The 20,827-nt window shown below is 42.0% G+C and overlaps 1 long non-coding RNA gene across 1 annotated transcript; it reads left to right on the forward strand.

The window, feature by feature from the left end:
* The first annotated feature begins 1,652 nt into the window (after nt 1-1,652).
* Nucleotides 1,653-6,299, forward strand: LOC113908373. The gene is made up of 3 exons (XR_003515451.1): nt 1,653-1,971; nt 3,184-3,252; nt 4,525-6,299. It is a non-coding gene; the product is annotated as an uncharacterized LOC113908373 (long non-coding RNA).
* The last annotated feature ends 14,528 nt before the right edge of the window (nt 6,300-20,827 follow it).

Genomic DNA, 20,827 nt, shown 5'->3' on the forward strand with positions numbered 1-20,827 from the left:
ACTTGAGTAGATCTTGACATCAACTCTCCGCTCCAGCCTTTCTGATTGATAGTCTGTTGTAATGGAGCACACCGTGGTCATTCCTGCTTCACCTTCTTTGCTCATTCAGTTCCTCTCTCCAACCATACCTTCCCTACTCCCCCCTGCCCCTCTCATGTCAATCCTACTCATGTTTCAATATCCCCCTCCTGCCTGATCTCTCCCTTCATTTGATTCTTCTGGCAACTCCCTGCTCATGCTCTCTCTCTAGCTCTCAAATAAATAAATAAAATTTTAAAAAGAAAAAGAATGTCTCTGCTTTATAAACAAGTAACAGAACACAAAATGGGTTACAATTTAGTCAAGAGAAGAGTGGAAAACTAGATGTATTCCCTGAGTACCTCTACATTAATTCAATAGTTATGGGGTGCCTGCTCTGTGCCCGGCCCTGTTCTGCTCCAAGCAATAGAAAGGCATCTGCTGGAGTGGTTGCTGGCTCTCTGGGTGTCCCCTACGGCCCGAGGGATGTTCAGCTGCTGGGCCCACAGAGGCAGGCTGTCCCCCTTCCATGCTGCCCTAAGGCTCATGGGGACCATCTTCAGCTCCCAGGTGAGGCCATCCCAGCTATGTCCTCTGGAGTCTTGGTACCCACCTCCCGGTCCCATCTCTCGGATTCCTCAAACGCACCTGCGGCTCTGGCAGCCGGCTCTCTGTCTGGGGCGCGACTTCTAGGAACAACGGGGGAGTGCTCTCCCCACGCAGGCTCCACTAACTCAGGAAATCTAATTCATAAGGAATTTGCCCAAATTGGTGGTTTCTGCTCCGAGTTCCCTCAAAAACCCTGGTTTTCCGATTATTCACTCCCTGGGGCAGTGATGGCCTCCCTGTGGCTGCTTCCTCGGGGTGGAGCGAGGGTTACGGGATAGAGGAAATATTGGGAAGCGCATAGGTTAGTATTTCAAATTATGTAACAGCTCGCCTCCTCCGTTTAACAAATACTAACAGAGCACTCCTTCCACATGACAGGCACGGTGCTGGCCCCTGGACTGACCCCGCCAACTCCAGCCATGGAGCAGTACAGCACATGGCAGAACTTCAGTCCAGAGGGAAGGCGCTCTTTGTACCCTTGCATCCATATAGGTAGGATACTATGATTTCTTTGAGCTGAGATGTGCTTCTTCCTTAAAATCCCCTCCACTAGAGTTCATTAGGCTTCAGGCTTTGGAAAACAGTGTGGGCACCTTTCCTTTCCTCCTTCCCCCTTCTTGAAGGTGAAGGGGTGGGGAAGGGCGGTTCCTGGTGGCAGGTGTGTTTTGTCTCCCTAGGTTTTCAGTCCCCGGGGGTCAGGACTGGCTGTCCACTCCGAGGGGAAGAACATACTGGGCCAGAATGAAGAGTGGGAGCCACGCGGCACGGCACCTGGGGTCCAGCCGTGGTGGGGTGTCAGGCCGAGGGGGGTGCCACTCGTGTGATCAGTGCAGACTGCCTAATTCTTCCTCAGATGGTGCTGAGGAAAACACTGCCCAGAAAGATCCTCACAGGGAGGTGGAGGGGATGCGTCAACACAGGAGGCCAGCCACATTCTGAGAAGAGCGGAAAAGAGAATTGGGAAACTCCCTAATGGCCCACTACAGAAAAGAGGGATTTGCTTTTCTTAATGCCACAGAATTGCATCCGGAAAACACTAATTTTTTAATTCAGATTTATTTATGATCACAAAAGAAAAGCATGTTGATTTCTCGTTCTCTGGTGAACTGTTTTTGATGGTGGAATTTTTTTTTTAAGATAATAGGTCATTTATTAAGCTTCGCATAGAAAAATGAGTATTTTTTTCATGTTTATTTGAAAAAGTCTGTTTTTTCTCAAGAGGTTCTTACCAAACTAAAATCAGAAGCCAGCCACGGAGGAAAACAAAGGCATTTTGACATTCATCACTGCTTGTGGAGGACCCCACAAGATCCTGGGCATGGCCAGCACTATGGAGAAAAGCAGGTAAGACAGAGAGCCTGGATCCTCAAGGGACTTGCCATGCACAGGGGGAGAGAGATAAATGCTCAGACTGAGTGTGAGGAAGGAGGAAGAGATGGCTAGAATTCCTAGAATAGCTTGCATAATTTGACCTGAAACTCTCCAATGGCTCCCATTTGGTTCTGAGAGGAAAGCCAAGTCTCTCAATGGCCTCCAAGGCCCTACTCCATCTGTTCTGGCCCCTTTCCTCTGCGGCCCTGTCTCCTCCTCTCTCAGTGCTCCCTCTCCCTTCCTCCCCAACACACACACCAACCACACTGGACTTCTCACCATTCATGCCAGCCTGGGAGCTTTCTCTCTGCCTGGAACATTCCTTGCAGAGATATGCTTCTTCCCTCAGGCCTTTACTCAGCGGTCACCTTCTCCAAAAGGCTTTTCTCCCGTGCTCAACACACTTTATGGTTCTTCCCTGTCATCACAGACCTCTTGAAAGCACACAAGGTACACTCAGGGATCTATGGGCTCACTTTGAGAACTCCTGCATTAGAATTCCATGGGGTATTCATTAATATCCAGCTCCCCCAGCCTGTCCTTCTGAGATGCTCTTTTAGTGGCTCTGGAGAGGAGCCTAGAACTCTGCATTCTAAAAAGCAGCTCAAGTGATTTTAATGATAGGGTCCAAGACCACCCTTTGCAAAAAAAAAAAAAAAAAAAAAAGAAAGAAAAGAAAGAAGGAAGGAAGAAGGAAAGAAAGAAAAAAAAAGGAAACCATTGAAAGATTTCAAATGGAGAGTGACAGGATTAGATCAGACATGCAGGGAGGCCCGGGGGCCACACACCTAACCTTCAAGAGATCCTGGTGGTCTAAATCAGGGGCCAGCTAACTACCTCCTCTGAGTGAAATCTGGCCCTTCACTGTTTTTGTAAATAAAGTTTTATTAGAACACAGTCACACCTATTCTTTCACATAATTATCTGTGGCTGCTTTTGTGCTAGGATCATGGGGTTGAGTAGTTGTAGCAGAGATTGTATGGTTGGCACAGCAAAAAATATTTACTATTTCACACTTTTCAGAAAAAGTTTGCAAACCCCTGGTCTAAACCAAGGGCTGGAAAGCAGAGAGAAAAAGTGATCAATATTTAGAAACAAGATCAGATGAGTGTATGGGGGGGTGGGGATGTGAGGGTGGGGAGGAGGCCCTGAACCCCTGAGGATGAGCTCTGATCTCAATTTCAGACCACTGGGTGAAGGTGATACCAGCGAGTGAGATACATGTTGCTGGAAGAAGCCTGGAGTTTATGTAAGGTTAGTCACTATGTTTTGGAACATGCATTCCATATATTCTCCAGGCTTAACACACGGTTCCTTTTTTTTTTTTTTTGAGATTTTATTTATTTATTAGAGAGAGAGAGAGAACGAGCAGTGGGGAGGGGTAGAGGGAGAGGGAGAACAGACCCCCAGCTGAGCAGGGATTCCGATGCAGGGCTCGATCCCGGGACCCTGGGATCTTGACCCTAGCCAAAGGCAGATGCTTAACCAACTGAGCCACCCAGGCATCCATTAACACACAGTTCCATTGAGATTTTCTGTAGTTTGTTCCCACCAGGCTGGTCTTTTCCTCTCAGAAATAAGACTAACAGCAGGGCGCCTGGGTGGCTCAGTCGTTAAGCGCCTGCCTTCAGCTCAGGTCATGATCCCAGGGTCCTGGGATCGAGCCCCGCATCGGGCTCCCTGCTTGGCGGGAAGCCTGCTTCTCCCTCTCCCACTCCCCCTGCTTGTGTTCCTGCTCTCCCTGTCTCTCTCTCTGTCAAATAAATAAATAAAATCTTAAAAAAAAAATAAGACTAACAGTTTACCAGAGGAACCCCAGGCACAAATCTAAAATGCATCACCTCAAATGTGTGTGTGTGTGTGTGTGTGTGTGTGTGTGTGTGTAGGGTATTACCTTATTTATCCCCATCACCCAATGAAAAGATACAATTATTTTCACTTTGCAGATCAGAAAAATGAGGCTTACAGATTAAATAAAGTGCCCAAGAACCAGTCTGAGTCTAGAGTTCTTAACATTGCCCTTTGCAAACTTGAAGATTTGCTTGGTACTTTTTATGGTTTGGAAAAGGGGTTTTGAAAAGACCACTCCCAGTGACAGGTAATGTGGATTCGTTGTTGGTATGTTTCCACCCAGAGCTTGTCCTTACCCTTTGCTTCCTGTTTCAAAATCAGTTTCTGATCCATAACAAAACATTACACTTAATCCCTTCTACAGTAACTGAATATTTTTATTACCAGTTGTTGTGGAGCCTGGCCAAGGTTTTGATAAGCTCAATAAAATAAGTCCCAGCCCTTGGTAATTGGTTCACACTGATTGATAGTCTCTGTACTGAAGCAGGAGATCCAAAGCTGAAAACCAGGGCGCTTGTCTATTTACAGCAGAGACTGCGTGCCCGAAAGCTGATGATGGTCCCACTGACTTTTAGCACAGATTTCACCATCGTCACATGAAAGCCCGAGTGTATTTCCTGGCCAAGAGGAAGGAAAACGAAATCTTTATTCACTCTTTTCTTTCCCCCCCGTCAGCTAAAGAACATGGCAAAGCTGCTACCTGGCTGTCAAGATGAAGAGAATGGTGCTTATTTACCAGTGGACTTCAAGAAAGACAATACAGTAATCCCCTGTTAACTTGGAATTCCTATCCTACAAAAGACTGAGATGGAAACCAAAGGAGTGGGTAGCAACAGGAGAAACAGTAAAATATTTACCATTTTTTTTAAAACACACAGTAAATGACATTTCTAGAAGATAGCCACTTCCAAATTTGTTAGTGTTAAGAACCTGTTCCAATAAGCACATAGCTCTTCCCTTCCCTCACCTTTCCCTGGCTTCTCATTGCAAGGACGACAAAACCCGACCTCCATACTGTGGCTCACAGTCCCCTGATGATCTGGCCCCTCATGTCCGTGCTGGCTTCCATGGGATCCTTAAGGCCACCACCCCTCCCACCTCAAGGCCTTTGACCTGGGGCTTCTCCCTTGCTCCTCATTCTCCTGCTCCTTGGCTCCAGTTTGGCTCAACGAGGCTGCCCGGGGGCACACAGTCAAACTCTCAGCATCCTTGGTCGACTTCCTTAGTGGCATTATGATACTCGGCTGTGCTCTGCTTTATGTCCTGGTGACCCTGGAACAGCACAGGTTTGAACTACATGGGTCCATTGATATGCGGATTTTTTTTCAACAAATATAGTACAGCACTGTACTGTCAACGTACTTTCTCTCTCTTAGATTTTCTTGATAACATTATCTTTTCTTAGCTTACTTTATTGTAAGAATACGGTATGTGATACATATAACATACAAGATATGGCTTAGCCGACTGTTTATGTTATTGGTCAGCCTTCTGGTCAACAGTAGGCTATTAGTAGCCCTTAAGCCTTCCTAGTATTAGTAGTTCTTAAGTTCTTTTGACTCTCCCCCAACCTTTGTCCCTCATTTTTCCTTAAGCTCTTCTTTCAAGAAGAGCTCTTCTCTCAACGGGCGTAGCATCCCCGGATGGAAACCAAAACTACCCCTCAAGCAATAATGACTGCCCAGGTGAAGAGCTTCAGTGGCCCAGGCCCTTCTGACCAGTTCAAGCCTCACCCCTGACTCGTGCCTGCTCAGATGGGCTATGGAGGAACCCATGGAGGGATCGACAGTGACTACCTCATTATAATACTGAAATCTCCGCCTAAGATGGAGCACAAGCCTCATTTACATGACACACAGCATATGAATAGGCATGTTTCCTTTAGGCACATGTGCGACCTTAAGCCCACCTCTACATATGATGATAAGGCTCCCCTTCCTAAATATTCATCCTAGCCCTAAATAAAAGGAACCCATTCACCCTTGCTTGAGGAGTCATGGCTTTGAAGGTTATTCCCGGTGATCTCCTTACTTGCTGCAAATCAAGTTCCCTTTGTGCAACAACTCCACTTGGTGCAATTTCTCTAACTCACCAAGGGATGAACTCACGTTAGTTGGACTACAGTAGGGTTTATGGTATATGGTATATGGTATATGGTATTTGGTATATGGAAGAAGGTAGGGGCGGGGTTTCAAATCAGTGGGGAGAGGACAGATTATTCAATAAATGGACATATGAAAGAGACTAATTTCACCATCTCCCATCAGATACACCCACTTAAGCCCCGCAACCTTCCCATATTTCCAGATGGATTTAAGACCTAAATGTAAAGCATAGAACTTTAAAATTATGAGGAGAAAATGTAGAAATTATCATTAGGACCCTAGGTGAAGGATGAGTTACTTATTGCTAGGTGCTAAAAGCAATTTTCAGATCCCCAAAATACAAAGTATGGAGGAAAAAAATGATACATTTCTCTACCTCAAAATAAAGATTTCTCTACACCAAAAGACACCATAAACAATGTTAAAATATTAGCAACTCAGTGAGAAAATACTTTGCAACATAGGTAGCAAACAAAGCATTAGTAAAAAGAATATGAAGAATGCTTGTAAATCAATAAGAGACAAATAATCCAATTTTAAAATGGTTAAAGAATATAAGCAATAGTTTTTTTAAAGAGGATATAGCATAAATGGCCAATAAACATATAAGAAGTTACTCAGTCTCATTAGTACATAGGGAAATGTAAATTAAAACGAGGACCTATACTGTAATAGCCTTGTATGGTGACAGAGAACGCACACCTGTGGTGAGCAGAGCATAACATTAGACTTGTGGAATCACTATGGTATAGATGTGAAACTAATGTAACATTGTGTCAACTCTACTTCAATAGAAAACAAACAAAAACCAGGAGGACTGAGGTCATCCCTGTGGGACTGGCGATATTTAAGTGGGATGGGATCTAGTGTGGTGAAGATGTGGGGCAAGGGAAATCTCAGAGGGCTCGGGTTATAGATTAGATTAGTCTCACCTGGCCCTCAGCGGCAGCAATTTCACTGTGTCTCTTACAATTCAGAGTTCCTCCTCCTGGACCAGCAATTACCCTTGTAGGTATCTTCTCTAGAGAAACACTTGTGCCTCAGCACAAGGAGGCATGTGCAAGACGGCCAGTGAGGCATGGCTGGCAAATGTGAAAACTATAAATGTGTAACACAATGTTTTATTTACAGTGTGTAAATAAAACATTGCACAGTGCGTTCAGAGAAACGAATCACATCCATATGGAGGGACCACAAGAGATAACCCCCAAAACGTACCACTTGCTGATAAAAGCAACTTTCAGATTGGATGTAGAGCCTGGCAATCTTTTATATAAAAACTCCTACATGAAACAAGACTATGCTTTTTCCAGGGGTGCATATAAATGTATGCAAAGTGTGAAAAGTTGTCTGGATGTATACCCACTGGTTCATAACTGGAGTTTCTTCTAGAGAGAGAAGGATAGTGAGATTGTGGCAAGGTGGTTGAAGAGGGTCTGAGCTATCCAATTCTGATTCTGCACCCAGTTCCGATCTGTGGGGTTTTCCCCACCATCAAACAATTAATTCAATTCTGACGCTGTCTACATAGGTTCAGACCCCCAAGACTGCCCCCCTGCAACTTCAGATGCCAGTAGCAAGGGCACGTTGTCCCCTGTGCTTCTGATCGTCAGGCTATAGATCTGAGATTCCAACAACCCCCCTCCGTGGATTTGATTAATTTGCTAGAACAGCTCACAGAACTCAGGAAAACATTTATTGATTAGATTACCAGTTCATCAGTTAATTATAAAAGCATATAACTAAGGAACAAGCAGATGGAAAAGATGCACAAGGCAAGGCATGGAGCTTTCTTGCTCTCTCAGTGTGCCACTCCCCCCAGATCCCCACAGGATCACAAACCTAGAAGTTCTCTGAATCCCATCCCTCTGGGTTTTTATGGAGGCTTCGTTACAGAGGCACAATTGATTAAATCAGTGGCCATTTGTGATTGAATTCAATCTCCAGACTCTCACTTCTCCCCAGAAGTCAGGAGGTGGGCCTGAAAGTTCCAACCTTCTAATCACATGCTTTGTTCCCCTGGCAACTAGCCCCCATCCTTAGGTTACCTAGTGGCTTTCCAAAAGTCACCTTATTAGCATAATAGACACCTTTATCCCTTTCATCACTTAGGAAATTCCAAGGGTTTTACGAGCTCTGGGCCAGAACTAAAGACAAGGACAAATCATATCACAGCAGTTCTCTGAGTTTTTGGTATCTATTATGTATCTCTTGTGTAATTGATACAATTAAAAAAATAATTTTCATTTAAGAAAATAAACTGGTCCTCAATGAGTTAGGTACAGAAATCGAGAGTAAGCCATTAGACAATTCTATAGCAATTTAACAATGCCCCAACATCCAAGGTCATGATCAGTGGGTTATCTCAATAAAGAGGGTATAAGCTAGTCATTGAGCTCAGTGGCAGAAGAGGAAGGCAGAGGAATTCCAAATGAGGGAAAGATTCAAGATGTTGCTGGTGTGAAGATTGTGGGGGCCACCTGAGAAGGAATGTGAATGGCCTCTAGAAGCCGATCCTGGCTGACCTTCAGCAAGAAAATGGGAAATTTGGTCCTACAACCACAAGGAGCTGAATTTTGTGAACAACCGGAATGTGCCTGGAAGAAATTCTTTTCCAGAGCTTTGAGGTAAGTCCAGCTGACAACTGGTTTCAGCCCAGAGAGAGCCAGGGCATAGACCCCAGTAGGGCCCACCTGGCCTTCTGACCTACAGAAGCATATGCTAACACCTGGGTATTAATGAACAATAACAACAACAACAAAGCCAGAGTGAAGGATATGTTTTCTTGGGATGGGTGTTCTGCCTATAAATTGGGAAGGTAGTACCTTAAGATCTCCTCCTTCTGCTATTTTTCTTTTGTTTAAGGCTGTGGTTCTTAGCTGACTGGGAGAGGGGAGGGGTGCTGCCTTCCCAGGAGACAATTTAAACAGTTTTCAGGGGAAAAAATGTCTATGGGTATTTGAGATTGTCACAAAGACTACGAATCTCTTGCCATTTACTGTAAGCATTGAAGAAGCCAAACATTAACCAGCAGGCACCACATGCCCTGTGAGCCATTCTGCCAGTTGAGAAACATTGTCTTTATGTGGACCAAACTGGACCTCAAATGTGTAAAAAGCTCTAAGGTTTACTGTTTTGGTTTTGTTTTTTTTTTTAATTTACAAATTTAAAATCAGTTGTTGAGGGATTATTCCACATTTCCATGTGGGTTGCTCTTCTGTGTGGATAGGACATCAACACCATCTAATAGGACTCACTAATGGCTGAGCCAAGCTTGCACATTGCTCAAAATCAATGGGTAGGAGAAAGGGTTAGTGTCATTGGTGGCCAATATCACACCCAGATTACAGTCTTGTTGACTTGTGGGTTGGTGCAAATTTATGAGGAAGGCCATAGGGCATAAAATAATGAGCTGCTGCTTCTGGGGTAATAGATTTGCTACTGAATGCATGTTATTGGGAATGGAAACTGGAGTCTGAAGAAGGCACCATGACACCCCAGGGTGCAGGGCAGTGTGTGTTGGCAGCCTAAACTCGGCCGCACAATAACTCAGTCCTCACAGGCAGTCGGGCCAGAGAGATTTATGGACCCCAAGGAACGCATGCGACCAAGGCTGCTCAAAGGAGGCAATACATTGTGAGATTCTGACTGTCAAATAACATGTTGGGGTTTCTTCAGTGGTCCCAAGACTTAGAGATTACATCTTTAACACATCAATAACTTAGCCTCTGGTTAGCAAGGTTCACTGGGGCATGACTAATCAGAGGATGAAAGTGTCTTTGTGGGGATTAACTTTAATGAAAAGAAAAGGGATAGTTATTTGAGGAGTTTGAAATCTTCCATAAATCAAAGCGAACACTGACAAAGCAGGTTCATAAGGTAAGAATGAAGCCATTGTGGGGAAAATGAAGGACCAGCTACTTTTTATATAAATCACAGGTCAGGGCTACATTGGTTGAGGATTCCATGGGAACAGGACCATTTAACTTCTTCAGGTGTAAAGGAATGATATTTGGGGGAAGCTCAGCCCTCCTTAAGGAAAACCAGATGGCCCTTGTCCTTTTTAACCCTTTCCCACTGACTTACGAATATCTGGCAATGGGCTCATTGAATCTTTGAGGGCACGATCTCCACTTATTCCAAATTCAGCTTTCAAGGTACATCCTGAATCCATCCCTTACCAAAGGGCCCTATAACTCAAAGCCTATCCAGGAAACCATGGAAATGACTCCATGTAGCCCACCAATCACCTAAGAAAGATGATTCTCTGTCCCACTGAGAGTTTAGGCATTAAAGTTATAAGAATGAGCCAGAGGTGGACTCCACCATAATCAAGTGACTAAAGTTTACTCCACGAGTAACGGGGAAAACCGACATCACATCCCTCCTGATGCTATGCATTGCAAAGGACTCAACATCAACAATGTTGTGTTGCTGCCAAAATTGTATAACCCAAGTCTAATCATGGGGAAACTACCGGATAAACCCAAGTTGAGCGAAATTCTACTAAGCAACTGACTTGTTCTCTTAAACTTTTTTTTTTTTTTTGTAGAAGACAAAGAAATTCTGAAGGGCCATTCCAGATTAAGGAGACTAAAGAGATATAACAACAAAATGTAATGTGTCATCCTGGACTGGATTCTTGTCAAGACAGAAGTATTGCTATATATAGTATTGGGACAACTAGTGAAATGTGTATATGACCCATGTTTTGGTTACAGTACTGTATCAGTGTTAAATTTTCTGTATTTCATAATTATATACAGTTATGTAAAAGACTACCCTAGTTTCTAAGAGAGAGAAACATTTTATGGTCAAAGTTCATGATATTTGCAACTTATTCTCAAAAGGTTGAGAAAAAATTACATATGAAATACATGTGTGTTTGTACTGTGTACATATATAGACAGAAAGAGAGACAGAGCCAGAGCCAAGAAATGTAGCAAAATGTTAACTAACAATTGGTGAATCTAAATGAAAAGCACATAAAAATTTATTGTACTATTCTTACAATTTTTGTATAGATTTGAAATTCGTTTTTAAAATTTGTTCAAAATAAGAAGTAAGAAATAAAATGTGTCAGATATTCCTTAAGAATAGTAAATGCATGGGGAAGTACACATAATCCTTAAAAAAGAAAATTTTCTAGCTGAGCCCTTGTTGCTAGAGTCAGTCTTGGTCTATCAGAGAAAGTGTGCGATATGAAAGGAATGGTTCATAGTATCATTTAGGAATGTTTTTTACTTCAAATTTCATAAACTCGTACAAATATGAACCCACATTTGTCACGTCAGCCATTCTGGAGCTGGTGAGATTTCCAGGCTCCTATCTTTTTATTATGCATTTTTAGTGGATTGGCTTTTTGCCTCGTGGATACAAGATGGCTGCAGCACTTCCAGGCACCCTGTCTTCTTTCCGGGAAGAAAGAAGGTGGAAGAAGAAAGGAGAGGCAGCATCTGTTCAGAAAAGCAAAAGATTTTCTAGAAACTTCCAGAGTGCAGTTACAGATAAATACCTGAAAACATGTCTATTCTCTGGTTACCCTTCTGTTGACCATGAAATTATGTATTATCAAATATTTTTTTAAAGATTTTATTTATTTATTTGAGAGAGAGAGAGAGAAACAGCACAAGAGGGGAGAGGGTCAGAGGGAGAAGCAGGCTCCCCGCTGAGCCGGGAGCCCGATGTGGGACTCGATCCCAGGACTCCGGGATCATGACCTGAGCCGAAGGCAGTCGCTTAACCAACGGAGCCACCCAGGCGCCCATGTATTATCAAATATTAAGAGAAGGAGTGGAGCCCAGAGACTGAGTTCAGTCCTGGTTCTATTTTTTACTCTATATGTGGCTTGACACAAGCCACTTGAGCTCTTTGGGCCTCAATTCCCTCATTTTAAAAATGAGAGCTTTAAACTAAATTATCTCAAGTTCCCTCTGAGCTGTAACAATCTATGCTTGTATTTCCTATTGTTTAAGGGTGCTTTAGTCTGAAGGACACACAACTCTGACTTGACCTGGCTTAAACAATTAGGAAACTTCTTATTATCTCACAAAAGGAGGTGGCTAGGTAGCCCTGGATTCATGGAATTTGATTTAACTCTCTGATGGCATCACCATCAACATCTCAGGCTCCTTCCATTTCTCTGCACTGCCCCTGCTGGACTGGCTTTATCTTCATACTTTTAATGCAATTATTCCAGGTGGTGTATCCAGATAAGACAACATGTGTACAAGGAAGAAATAGCATGTAGTCCCATGGAGAGTCTCCTTTCTCACGGGAGAGAAGTAACTTTCCCGGCAGATACCTACAGACATCCTCCCATGTTTCACTAGACAGAGTTGGCTTGTGTGTGGGTCTTGCAACATCGAAAGAAGGACAGAATTAACTCATTGGTTTAGACTAACTGGCCCGGCCTACTCGTCTGAGGTCAAACAGATTTCAGGAAGTCGACTATAATGTATTCGTAGTCAGGGTTCTCTGGAGAAACAGAACCAAGTGTATATATAGAGAGACATATATGAGGAGATGTATTGTAGGAATTGGCTCATATAGTGATGGAGGCCGAGAAGTCTCAGTCAGCTCTCTGTAGGCTGGAGACCCAGTAAAGCCAATGGTATTAATTCAGTCTAAGTCCAAAGACCTGAGAACCAGGAGCTCCCCTGTCCAAGAGCAGGGCCTTTGCCCCTCCTCAGCCTTTTTGTGGATTGGATGATGCCTGCACATATTGGTGAAGGCAATCTTTTTACTCAGCCTACTGTGGAATTTCTTCTAGAAACAACCTCGCAGACACACCCAGAAATGTGCCAGCTATCTGGGTATCCTTTAGTCCAGTAAAGCTGACACATAATATTAATCATCACAGTATTTTTTACCTATAAGGGGGAACTATTTTGGAAAATAATTTTTTTTCCAGATACCACAGGAGGGTTCATAAATATCAAAGGCTCACACGTACTTGCTCATCCCTCTAAATCAACATTTGTCACTTCCACTTTCACCAGTGAAATATCTCCTTTATTGACTGCCTTAAGAAATAGTCTGAAAGGAAATGCCCACACAGCCCTAGGGGGAGTGGATGTCTCTAGAGTTTGTTTAATTTAAGTATACATTCATTCATTTACATATATATATTAATTCAATATTTATTGAACACCTACTATATTCCAGGCACAGGAATGATAATGAAAAGCTGTAGTCTCTGCTTTTAAAGAACTTACACTGTGGTGGTAAAACAGACATCTTAACAAATATAATAAACATCACTCATGGTAAGAGAAGGAAAGACTATTAAAGATGGGTGACATCATAAAGGAAAATCGCAACTATCTCAGATACTTGGGATTCTCATGATATTAATCATGCCATAAAATATAAGCAAGATGGTTGTGTGTGTGTGTTTGGAAGTATCATCCTTTTGTTTCTTTTATGGGATTAAAATAAAATTCCTATATGATTTCACATTTCACAGGAGATTTTTTCTTTCAAATAAAAAGTTAAGTGTTGGTTTCAACCCTGACACTCTATTCCCTAAGAAGTCTTACAACACAGAAATTCATTTTAACCTATGTCTGTAGATTTTCTCCACCCAATTCCACCAGCTACTGTTAATAGGTAAGTGGGAGAGACTCTTTAGGCAAGATTATTGATGAGCTAACATGTAAGACTTACTATATGCCAGACACTAAGTGCTTTACATATATCACTCATTTATTCCTTGCCGCAACTTTATGATATAGAGTGAGGAAACTGGACTATGAAGGATTAAATAACTTGCTCAAGGTCACAGAGCAGTAAGTGATAAAGATGGGCTTCAAAAAAAGTTGGCCTGGCTTCAGAGTGCATGCTCAGAACTGCTAGGCAGTAGCGGTCCGTAGCCATAGGAGTTGGATCTCAATACAATAGGTTTCGGTCCCATACTCTGTTGCTCACTTAATTCATTTCTACATCTTGTGTCACATATGTATGAAGCCAAAATCCAGGTTATTCATAGAACATTATGAGTCAAAAAAGGAGATCACAGGGAAATATAAATTAGAAAATATCTTGAACTGAACCAACCTGGAAAAACATGCCATATCAAAATTTTGGTCACAGCCAAAGCATGCTGAAAGAGTAATTTATGGATTTGAACACTTACACTGAAAAGGAAGAAAACCTAAAATCAGTAACATAATCTTTTATCTTAAAAAGCTAGGAAAAAGAAAAGGACCAGTTCAAGCCAAAAGTAAGTCCAAGGTAAGAAAAATAAAGCTCAGAGTGGAAATTAACAAATAGAAAAGAGAAAATTAATAGAGGAAATCAAGGAAACCGAAGTTGGTTTTTGAAAAAGACCCAGAAATTTGAGAAATCTTTAACTAAAATGACCAAGGGATTAAAAAAAGAGAGAAGGCACAAAATACCAAAATTAAAAATGAAAGTGGTCTCGGGGCACCTGGGTGGCTCAGATGGTTAAGCGTCTGCCTTCAGCTCAGGTCATGATCCCAGGGTCCTGGGTTTGAGTCCCACATCAGTCTCCCTGCTGAGCAGGGAGCCTGCTTCTCCCTCTCCCTCTGCCTGCCGCTACCCCTGCTTGTACTCTCTCTCCTGTCAAATAAATAAAAAAATCTTAAAAAAAAAAAATGAAAGTGGTATCAATACCTAGAGACCCTACAGAAATTAAAAATCTTTTAAGGGAACATTATGAACAACTTTATGCAAACAAATTAGATGATTTAGATGACATAGTCAAATTTCTAGAATGACTATTAAATTCCTAAAAATTATTAAAGCAGATTCAAGAAAAAAATTTTAAAAATCTTAACAGAATTATAAAACATAAAGAAATTAAATTAGGAACTAAAAATCATGCCATAAAATAAAGCTCACGGCCAAACGGCTTCATTAGCAAACTGTATCAAACATTTAAAAAACAAATACCAATCCTACACAAAATCCTTCAGAAAAATATAGAAGGAGAAAACAACTACTAATTCACTGAGGACAGTATTAATCTGATATCAAAGCCAGATAAATACATCACACAAAAAAAAGGACTAAACAAACCAGTATCCCTTATGAATAGATGTAAAAATATTTAACATAATACTAGTTAACTGATTCCAGAAACATATTAAAAGAATTATGCACCCTGGGCAAGTGGGATTTATCCCAGGAATGCAAGATTGGTTTAAAATCCTAAAATCAAATAATTCATGTAATATAGAAGTAGAAGACAGGACAAAAGACCACATGACCATCACAACAGACTGAGCATTTGACTAAATCCAATGCCCATTAATGACAAAAACTCTTGAGAAACTAGGTATAGAAAGAGTTTCTTCAATCTGATCAAGGGCACCAACAAAAACTAACAGCTAACTTTACAGTTAGTGCCAAAAAACTGAATACTTTCCCCCCTAAGATTAGGAATAATGCTAAGTGAAATAAGCCAGTCAAAGACAAATACCATATGATTTCACTCATATGTGGAATTTAAAAAACAAAACAAAGGAAAAAAAAGACAAGCCAAAAAGTACTCTTAACTGTAGAGAACAAACGGATGGTTACCAGAGAGAGGTGGTGGGTGGGTGAAATAGGCAATGGGGATTAAAGAGTACATTTATCACAATGGGCACCAAGTCATGTATAGAATTGTTGAATCACCATATTGTACCCCTAAAACTAATATAACACTGTATGTTAACTATGCTGGAATTAAAAAAAATTTAATTAAAAACAACATACTGGTAAGAAAAGAAAAAAAAATAGTTAATTTAAATTTTTTAAAAAGGCCGAGAATAATGCAAGGACGTCTGCTCTCACCACTTCTATTCAAATGAAGGTTTTAGCCAATGCAGTAAGACATGACAAAAAAAAAGAATACAGACTGGGAAGGAAGAGACAAAACTCTCTTTGTTCACAAACATTTATACGGAAATGTGAAGGTCCTAAAACAGACAAAGTAAATTTGAAAATGTCAAAGCTTGCTATATAAAGCTTAATCTTAAAAATTATTATATGAAAGCTACAGCAGTCAAGAATACATGGTATTGGCATAATGATGAACATAGAGATCAACAGAACGGAAAAGGAAGTCACAAATAAACCCTTACATGTATGGTCAACTGATTTTCAAAAGGTGTCAAAGCAATTCAGTGGGGGAAAGTGTGGGCTTTTCAAGAATTGGTACAGGGATGATTTGATATCTAAATGCAAAAACATGAATTTAGACCTTTATGTAATTCACAAAAATTAACTCAAAGCAGATGATAGACCAATATGTAAGAGCTAAGCCTATAAAATTTCCAGAAGAAAACATATGAGAAAATCTTTTTGACTTGGGATTTGGAAAAGATTTCATAAATGTGACACCAAAAACATGATCTAGCTATTATAAAAAATAAAAAGAAATGAAGATTGACATAGCCATAAGAGAAAAATATTGGTAAATTGGGCTACATCCAGAATATATAAAGAACTCTTAAAACTCAACACTAAGAAGTGTCCATCAGTGGGTGAAAGGATAAAGAAAATGCAGTATGTAGATAAAGTGGAACATTATTAGCCTTAAAAAGGAATGAAATTCTGACACATGCCACAACATGGATATCCTTGAAGATGCTATGTTAAGTGAGATAAGCCACGAAAGGACAAATACTGTATGATTCCACTCATATGAGAATTCTAGAGTAGTCAAACTCATAGAGACAGAAAATAGAATGATGGTTGCCAGGGGCTGAGGGGAGGGATGAATGAGGAGTTAGTGTTTAATGGGTACAGAGCTTCAGTTGGGAATATGGAAAAATCTCTGGAGATGGATGTTGGTGATGGTTGCACAACACTGTAAATATACCTAATGACAGAACTGGATGGTTAAAACGGGAAATTTTTTGTTATGTATATTTTATAACTTTTAAAAAGGTGAAAAAGAGGGGCGCCTGGGTGGCTCAGTTGGTTAAGCGACTGCCTTGGGCTCAGGTCATGATCCTGGAGTCCCGGGAGCGAGTTCCGCATGGCTCCCTGCTAGGCAGGGAGTCTGCTTCTCCCTCTGACCCTCCGCCTTCTTGTGCTCTCTCTCACACTCTCTCTCAAATAAATAAATAAAATAAAATCCAAAAAATTTTTAAAAAGGTGAAAAAGAAACTCAATAGTAAGAGGACAAGCAACCCAATTTAAAAATGGTCAAACATTTACATAGATAATCTTCGAAGAGATATACAAATGATTAATAAGCACAGGAAATGCTGATGATTTTGATTAGCCATTATGGAAATGCAAATTAAAACCGCAACATGATACCAGTCCACACCTACCATAATGGCTATAATTCCAAAGATTAACAATACCAAGTGTTGGTAAGTATGTGTAGAAACTGGAATTTTCATACTTTGCTGATGAAAATATAGAATTATACAGCTGGACTTTGGGAAATAGTTTGACAATTTTTTAAAAAATTTAAACATATACTTACTATATAACCCAGAAATTCCAATACTAGGTATCTACCCAAGAAAATATGTTCAAGCAAACTTGTATAAACAGCATCATTCAGGGCGCCTGGGTGGCTCAGCGGTTAAGCGGCTGCCTTCGGCTCAGGTCATGATCCCAGGGTCCTGGGATCAAGCCCTGCGTAGGGCTCCCTGCTGGGGGGGGGGGGGCGGGGGTCCGCTTCTCCCTCTACCCCTGGCCCTGCTTGTGTTCTCACTCTGTCAAATAAATAAATAAAATCTTAAAAATAAATAAATAAATAAACAGCATCATTCATAATAGGCCCGAAAATAGAAACAATGCAAATGTTCATCAACAGAACAGATGCACACTAATATATGGTACAACCATATAATAGAATGATAGTCAGCAATAAAAATAAATGGACTATTGCTACATGTGATATCACGCAGGAAGATCCAGCCTCCAATCCTGCGTGAGGATTCCCACCCCTTGAGGGATTGCCCTCTCTCTGTCAAGCATTTCACTTCTTAGAAATCATAGGGTTAAGTGTGCACGTCTCCTGACTCCTGCAATTCTGTGGGTTTGAAACTAAGTGTGCTTTACCAGGCCAAGAGCCTGCCTCTGGCACCTCTGATGGCTCTTTCTCACCATTCATTTCACTCAGTTGTTATTTTTTCCTTTCTGTATTCAGTGGCTTTATAATGTTCCAAAATTTTCCATGAAGATAATTTCCAGAAGAATGAGCTACTAGGTTTGGGTAGCAAGCTCACTGGCTCACTCACTGCCCCTGCAGGACCAGCCTGGCTGACCTTGTCCCTTAGGAGACAGGCCCAGGACTTGGGATCCCACCAACAACACCTCTCAGAGTCTCTTTCAGGAGGAGAAGCAAGAGGATGCACCTCCATCTCCACCTCATCCGGCTGGGCCTCAGCCCTCACTCCCCAGCCTAGAGCAGCCCTACGGCCGGCCATCCTGGGCTCTGTGAACAATGCTTGTGAGTGGACAGGGTGTAGGTACTCAGTGGAGGCCTGGCTCAGACCAGCATCCTAGGCCAAACCTGACCCCCAGCAGGACGCTAGTCCCATGCCAAAATCCAGTCCCACACCTACATTTTTAAATAAAGTTTTATTGGCACACAGCCATGTTCATTCATTTACATATTGTCTATGGCTGCATTCCCACCAAAGCAGCACGGTTGAGTAGTTTTGACAGAGACAGTGTGGCCCACAGAGCTGTTTACTATTTGGCCCTTCACAGAACAAATTTGCTCACCCTCTATTCCATTCCCCAGTGCCCAGGACTCTATATCTACCTTCGGAGAGGAGGCCCAGTATCAGACCTGTCACCGGGTGAGAGGCAGCATGCTGGGGAGATGTTGTAAACACCCACTTCTGGGGGCACCAGGGTCCAACTCTTGATCTCAGCTCAGGTCATGATCTCAGGGTCGTGAGATCGAGCCCCATGTAGGGCTCTGTGCTGGGTGGGAAGTCTGCTTGAGATTCTCTCTCTTCCCCTCCCCCTCCTCACACCTGCATACTCGCTTGTGCTCTCTCTCTCGCTCTCTCTCTCTGTAGGATAAATAAATAAATCCTAAAAAAAAAAAAAAAAAAAAAAAAAAAAATCCAGGAGCCTAGGGCACATCCCAGAACAGCTAAGTCAGCATCTCTGGGAAGGGGACCCAGACATCAGCATCTTTAAAAGTTTCCCAAGTGATTCCAATGTGTAGCCAAGGCTGGGAATTATTGAAGAGGGCTTTATCCAGGGATGCTGGGAGGAACATGTGGTTCTTTCTCTTGTTTGTTTATTGATGCTATGTCATTTACAACTTTTAAAGGTCAGATCAAAAACAGATACATTATAGACTGGAATGCAAAATCGACATGAATTTTCAGACATTTTCTGTTTGCAGTGAACCGCCTGCCACTTTAGGTTGCATCCTGCTATCAAGGGAAGCCGTAATTCATGTGAAAGCATCTTACACTTCCGAGGAAGCCAAGGTGGGGTTGCATTATCCCAGGCAATCTTTGTCTAAACCCCTCCATGAATTCACCTCTGATGCAGCCATGATAACCTCTCCAGGACCTCCTCCTCCCAACACAAGCTATGAATTAACTTCCTCAAAAGCATACGTGGATCTACTTCCCTCTGCTGTCTGTGCCACGGCTATCTCCCCTGACCCCGCAGTGGCCTCCTGACGAGACCTCTGGCTGCATTCCTTACCGATAACAAGATCGGCTTCGTGAAATCCGACTGTGTCTCTTTCTTGCCTTAAACCTTTGGTGGCTTCACACTGAAACTCTTTACTTGGTTTACAAGTCCTGCCCATTGCCCACCTGTCCAACCTTATATGCTCCTTTGTCTTCTAAACACCCTTCAGCCCTGGCTTCTCTCGGCTCCTGAAAGAACCCAAGCACTGCCCCATGGAAGGTCTTTGATCCACCTTAGTGATCCTCCCTACACTGCCTCTTCCTTCAGGACTTAGCGGACAAATGTCTCCCCACACGGGCCTTCCCCACCACCCCATCTGAAGCAAGCACTCCCTACCCCAAGTTACTCTCTACCGAGTCTCCCCTTTCATTTTGTCCCTGTGGGACAATTATCACCACTTGTAATTTTTTTTTTTCTTTCTTTCTTTCTTTCTTTCTTTCTTTCTTTCTTTCTTTCTTTCTTTCTTTCTTTCTTTCTTTCTTTCTTTCCTTCTTCTTTCCTTTCTTTCTTTCTTTCTTTCTTTCTTCTTTCTTTCTTTCTCTTTCTTTCTTTCTTTCTTTCTTTCTTTCTTTCTTTCTTTCTTTCTTCTTTCTTTCTTTCTTCTTTCTTTCTTTCTGTCTTTCTTTCTTTTCTTTCTTTCTTTCTTTCTTTCTTTCTTTCTTTCTTTCTTTCTCTCTTTCTTTCTTTCTTTCTTTCTTTCTTTCTTTTCTTTCTTTCTTTCTTTCTTTCTTGCTCATTTACTCTTGTAGAATCTAAGTTCCTTTAGAAAAGAGACTGAGTCATTTGGTTCTCCACTGTGTGCCCAGAACCAAACACACATGGTAGGTGCTCAATAACTATTTATTGCATTAAGGTTAGTTTAGTGTTCCTATCAGCCAGCCTCGGTTTCTCTCTCTTGTCCACACAGACAGCATGCCATACAGGGGTTGGAACGGCCATGCCCATAGGGTAGGAGTGAATGGGAACCAGCCTCTGAGTTTCCTACCAGCTGTCACCATGTAGGTCCATGGGTCCTGAAGCTTCCAATATTTCAAGAGATGTAGACAATCTAGATCTTACGTGATTTTAAAACCTTGGCAACTAAACTAAACTAAGCTTAGTGGGAAGCTTCTTCTTCTGAACATGACCGACTCACACACACACACACACACACACAAAACAACCAACCCTCTGGAAGGCCAAGGAAAACACATAACACATCTGTGGGCTGGATCCAGCCCGAGGGCTGCCCGTTT

This window comes from Zalophus californianus, chromosome 4 (genome assembly GCF_009762305.2).
Source record: "Zalophus californianus isolate mZalCal1 chromosome 4, mZalCal1.pri.v2, whole genome shotgun sequence".
Taxonomy (NCBI): domain Eukaryota; kingdom Metazoa; phylum Chordata; class Mammalia; order Carnivora; family Otariidae; genus Zalophus; species Zalophus californianus.